Source organism: Lepus europaeus, chromosome 10, assembly GCF_033115175.1.
Source record: "Lepus europaeus isolate LE1 chromosome 10, mLepTim1.pri, whole genome shotgun sequence".
NCBI classification, from domain to species: Eukaryota; Metazoa; Chordata; class Mammalia; order Lagomorpha; family Leporidae; genus Lepus; species Lepus europaeus.
This window is the reverse complement of record NC_084836.1, coordinates 103,328,031-103,334,030: the sequence shown is the minus strand read 5'-3', so window position 1 is coordinate 103,334,030 and position 6,000 is coordinate 103,328,031.

Genomic DNA, 6,000 nt, shown 5'->3' with positions numbered 1-6,000 from the left:
CAAAACTCTACTCAGGAAATTCTGCATCCCATTACAGCAGAATCCCCAATGCACAAAGTCTGAATAGATCATGAACACAGCGGGAAATACAATGATGTCAGCATTTTAAGAAATGTTTGACAGGGCCGATGCTGTGGCACAGTGGGTTAACTCCCTGGCCTAAAGCACCGGCATCCCACATGGGCGCTGGTTTGAGTCCCGGCTGCTCCATTTCCGATCCAGCTCTCTGCTATGGCCTGGGACAGCAGTAGAAGATGGCCCAAGTCCTTGGGCCCCTGCACCCATGTGGGAGACCCAGAAGAAGCTCCTGGCTCCTGGCTTCGGATTGGCACAGCTCTGGCCATTGCGGCCAATTGGGGAGTGAACCATCGGATGGAAGACCTCTTTCTCTCTCTCTCTCTCTCTGCCTCTCCTCTCTCTCTGTGTAACTCTGACTTTCAAATAAATAAAGAAATTTAAAAAAGAGAAATGTTTGCCAAAATATATCTGTTAGTTAAAAACAAATCATGGCCAACAAATTAGATATCCTGTTGATTGATCATACAATATCACAGAACTTAACAATGATAAGCACAGCAAAAATGATTGGAAATGACAAAGCAGTGCTGATACAGTGAGGATAAAAATATACATAACAAATGAATAGATATAAGAATAAAATAATAATATTACTAATAAAAGCACTGTGGGAGCCAGTGTTTTGGCACAGCAGGTCAAGTCATAGCTTGCAAAGCCGACATCCCATACTGGAAGCATTCAAGTCCTGGCTGCTCTACTTTTAACTCAGCTCCCTGCTAATGCACCTCGGAAAGCATCAGAGGTGGCCCAAATTTCTGGGCCCCTGCCACCCATGTGGGAGAACCAGATGAGGTTCTGGGCTCCTGACTTCATCCTGACTGAGCCCTGGTTTTGTGGCCATTTAGAGAGTGATCCCGGGGATGGAAGATCTCTCTGTCTCTCCCTCTCTCTCTGTTGCTCTGCCTTTCACATAAATAAATTACAATTATTCTATAAAGAAAATATATATTATGCATTTATATATATATTTATATAATCCTTATAAAATCATATAATTAACAAAAGAAACAAAAGTTCTTACCTTCATAGAGCTTATAGTCTAATAATAGGAGATGACAGAGAACCAATAAGGAAACATATGCTGGGGCAGCCATGTGACACACAGGTTAAGCTGCTGCTTGTGATGCCAGCGTCCTCTAGCATAATTCCTGGTTCCACTTCTGGCTACTCCATGCCTCTTGCTAATTTGCCTGGGAGGCAGCAGATGATGGCCCAAGTACTTGTGTCCCTGCTAACCATAAGGGAGACCCAGATGGCTTCCAGGCTCCTGGTTTTAGCCCAGCCCAGCCCAGCCCATCCCTGGCTCTCATGGGCACTGTCACTCTGCCTTTCAAATAAATAAATAAATAAATCTTGAAAACAGTTAGTGATCTAGCCAAACTTTCAGTGAGTGCCAAGGGTCTGAGAGGCACAAGTGTACCTTGGGTTTTTAAGGAACAGCAAGGAAGCCAGTCTACTGGAGCAGGTAGAATAAGGAGGAGTCTGCAAGGGAGAATATGGTGAACTTACTCAGATACTACTTGTTTTTTAAATAATAAGGTCTTGGTGCACAAAGCAGTATACAGGCAAATATTCATATTTATTGAATTCTTGCTGCGTGTCAGGTACTGAGCTAAGTACTTCACAAACATTGTCCTACTTAATCCTCTCCACATTATTTTTTTTAAAGATTTATTTATTTATCTGAAAGTCAGACTTACACAGAGAGAGAAGAGGCAGAGGGAGAGAGAGAGAGAGAGAGAGAGAGAGAGAGAGAGAAAGGTCTTCCATCCGATGGTTCACTCCCCAATTGGTCACAATGGCCGGAGCAGCACCAATCCGAAGCCAGGAGCTTCTTCTGGGTCTCCCACATGGGTGCAGGGGCCCAAGGACTTGGGCCATCTTCTACTGCTGTCCCAGGCCATACCAGGCCATAGCAGAGAGCTGGATGGGAAGTGGAGCAGCCGGAACTCAAACCAGTGCCCATATGGGATGCCGGTGCTTCAGGCCAGGGCGTTAACCCCTTTCGCCACAGCACCAGCCCCAATTCTCTCCACATTATTTTACTTAATTTTCAGAGCAGTCTGTAAGGGTGGAGAGACTGAAATTGAACTGAATGTCTAAGTAAATTCTGCAGAATTACAATATGTAAGAAAAGAGATTGCACCCCGTGTCTGTTTCTACCTGCTGTATACCTTTCCCTCTCTATTAGAAATGGATAGGTTAAGTGCATTGGGTCAGAGTTAATCTGAGAGGAGTTTCAGTATACAGGAATTGTTGGGCAATTACAGAGAGACTGGAAGAAATAGAGGGAGAGAGAGAGAGGTCTTCTATCTGCTGGTTCACTCCCCAAATGGCTGCAATGGCCAGAAGCCAGAGCTGGGCCAGGCTGAAGCCAGGATCCAGGAGCTTTATCCAGGTCTCCCACCTGGGTGCAGAGGCCCAAGCACCTGGGCCTTTTCCACTGCTTTTCCAGTACATGAGCAGGGAGCTGGATCGGAAGTGGAGCAGCCAGGAATTGACTTAGCATCCATGTGGGATGCTGGCAATGCAGGCAGTGACTTAACCTGCCACACCACAGCACTGGCCCCCTCAAGAAAGATATTAACTATAGAGAGAATTTTAATTGAGGGTAATGGAAAAGATACACATGGAAGGTAGCATTTGATCTGGACCTTGAAGTCTGCATAACAGATCCCTTTACATCAGTAACTGCTGTGAAAGGAGAGGGAAACCACAAAAGAGAGAATTTAACACAATCATGGTCAACTAGGAAACAGGAAAAGGAAAAGGACAAACCAAACCGGAGGAATCCCAGAGGCAGCCACAGTAGCAACAGCTATCTCCCCCAGTGCATCAAAGGGCAGCAGTTGAAATGATCAAAACAGAAACTTAGCGGAGGGGTCAAACAGAGCTCAAACAAACCTCTAAGGAGGAAGTTTTGCTTGGTGGCTGCCCCTGTCTTCTGAAATCAAAGGGCCCCAGGGGGTGGGGACCCACAGTTGTGAGTAGGGGACACTTGGCAGGTGGTGCTAGTGTCTCCGATGCACGGGCAGCTGGACTGGCTCTTGCTCAGACTGGAACAAGGTAAACCGAACTCAATTGCTCTAATGGGAAGGAACTTCCACTGCTGGAATGAAGAAGCTCTGCTGGAAGGCTGCCAACAGGAGCAGGCAGCAAACAGGAAGTGGGCCTTGAGCACCTCTAGTAGCCTCTAGTGAGAGAGCCTAAAGCAGAGCCAAGAGGCAAGGGAGAACTGCCGGCTGCAGAGTCGCAGAATCTGAGTCTCGAGATCTTACAGCAGGGGCCAACACGGTGGCCTGGCCGATTAAGCCCCCATCTGAGTCACCGGAGACCCCTATCGGACTCCTGGTTGCTTCACTTCTGATCCATTTCTCTGCTGGTGTGCCTGTGAGGGCAGTGGTGGATGGCCCAGGTGCATGGGCCCCTCATCTACATGGGAGACCTGGAAGAAGCTCCTGGCTCCTGGCTTCAGTCTGCCCCAGCCCTGGCTATTGTGGCCATTTGGAGAATGAACCAGGAGATGGGAGATCTTTCTCCTCTCTCTCTCTCTGTCTTCCCTCTCTCATTGCGACTCTACCAAATAGATAAAACAAACTAAATCTTAAAGCAGAAAGGGAGATTTGGAGCTGAGGTAGTACTTAACAACTCATGTCTGATGCAGCAGGCTTGGTCAGACTCATCGTAAGCATCTTTGCCACAGCCCCATGGCCTTCTTGCAATTTTTCCCCCACACACAGGCAGAGTGGATAGTGAGAGAGAGAGAGAGACAGAGAGGAAGGTCTACCTTTTTGCCGTTGGTTCACCCTCCAATGGCCGCTGCGGCCGGCGCATCTCACTGATCCGAAGCCAGGAGCCAGGTGCTTCTCCTGATCTCCCATGCGAGTGCAGGGCCCAAGGACTTGGGCCATCCTCCACTGCCTTCCTGGGCCATAGCAGAGAGCTGGCCTGGAAGAGGGGCAACCGGGAAAGAATCCAGCACCCCAACCGGAACTAGAACCTGGTGTGCTGGCGCCGCTAGGCGGAGGATTAGCCTGTTGAGCCGCGGCGCCGGCCCAAGAGAGAGAAAGATCTTCTAATTGCTGATTCACTCCTCAACATGATTGCAACAGCTGGGGGTGGGCCAGGTCTCCCACATGAGTGATGGGGGCCTAAGTTCTTGGGCCATCCTTGGCTGCTTTCCCAGGCATATCGGCAGGGAGCTGGATTAGAGGTGGAACAGCCAGGATTTGAAGTAGTACTCCAGTATGGGATGCCAGCCTCTCAAGCAGTGGCTGAACACACTTGTGCCACAATTCTGGGCCCTTCATTTATTTCTATGATTTTTTGGTCAATGTTGGATTCTTCCAATCAGATTGTAAGATCCAGGAGAGCAGAGACTACATGGAAGCCCAGATGTGTGGCACAGCTGGTTAAGTTCTTGCTTGCAATGCAGGACTTCTATATCAGAGTGCTGGTTGGAGCCTAGCTGCTCAACTTTGGATCCAGCTTCCCACTAATGTGCCTGGAAGAACAGCAGAAGATGGCCCAAGTACTTGCGCCCCTGACATCCAGATGAAGCTCCTGGCTCCTGACTTCAGTCTGGTCCAGCCCTGTCTGTTATGGCCATCTGAGGAGTGAACAAGCAGGTGAAAGATCTCTTTCTCTCTGTAATTTTGGCTTTCAAATAAATAAATAAATTCTAAAAAATAAACAAATAAATTAAAAATGGACCAGCCAGGTCTTAGACCAGGATGCCAACATTCCAGGCAGCAGCTTAACCCACTATGCCAAGACACCAGCGCCAGGTTGTTTATAGACTATGTGAATAGTGTTGTTACGAACCTTTGATTTACACTAAATGGCTTGACTATTTTTAATTATTTTGTGTATACCTAGGAGTGCATTTTCTGTGTTGCATGTAAGTCTGTAATGTTTTAAGTTGCTGCCAAATTATTTTCTACAGCAGCTACTTCATGAAAGTGTAGGCACTGGTGCACATGATTGGTCTTGCAGTTAAGGCACTGGTTAAGAGGGCCACATTCCATAACGGAGTGTCTGGGTTCAACACCTGGTTCTGGCTACAAACTCCAGTTTCCTGCTGATACAGACCCTCAGAGGTAGTGGTGAGGGCTTAAGCAACTGAGTTCTTGCCATCTATGTGGGAGACTTGCATTGAATTCCCAGTTCATCACTTTCACTCTGGCCAGGGGCTCTTGCATGAATTTATTTATTTATTTGACAGGTAGAGTTATAGACAGTGAGAGAGAGACAGAGAGAAAGGTCTTCCTTCCGTTGGTTCATTCCCCTAATTGCTGCTACGGCCGGTGCTACGGCCGGTGCTGCGCCGATCCAAAGCCAGGAACCGGATACTTCCTCCTGGTCTCCCGTGCAGGTGCAGGGACCCAAGCACTTGGGTCATCCTCCGCTGCCCTCCTGGGCCACAGCAGAGAGCTGGACTGGAAGAGGAGCAACCAGGACTAGTACCCGGTGCCCCAACTGGGACTAGAACCCTGGGGTGCCGGCGGAGGATTAGCCAAGTGAGCCAAGGTGCTGGCTCTTGCATGCATTTAACAATTTAAAGACTGAGGCCTGCACCACGGCTCAATAGGCTAATCCTCCGCCTTGCGGCGCCGGCACACCAGGTTCTAGTCCCAGTTGGGGCGTTCGATTCTGTCCCGGTTACCCCTCTTCCAGGCCAGCTCTCATACTGTCTCTCTGTAACTCTGATTTTCTGACTTTCAAATAAATAATCTTGACCGGCGCCGTGGCTCAACAGGCTAATCCTCCTGTCCCGGTTGCCCCTCTTTCAGGCCAGCTCTCTGCTGTGGCCAGGGAGTGCAGTGGAGGATGGCCCAAGTGCTTGGGCCCTGCACCCCATGGGAGACCAGGAGAAGCACCTGGCTCCTGCCTTCGGATCAGAGTGGTGCGCCGGCCGCAGCG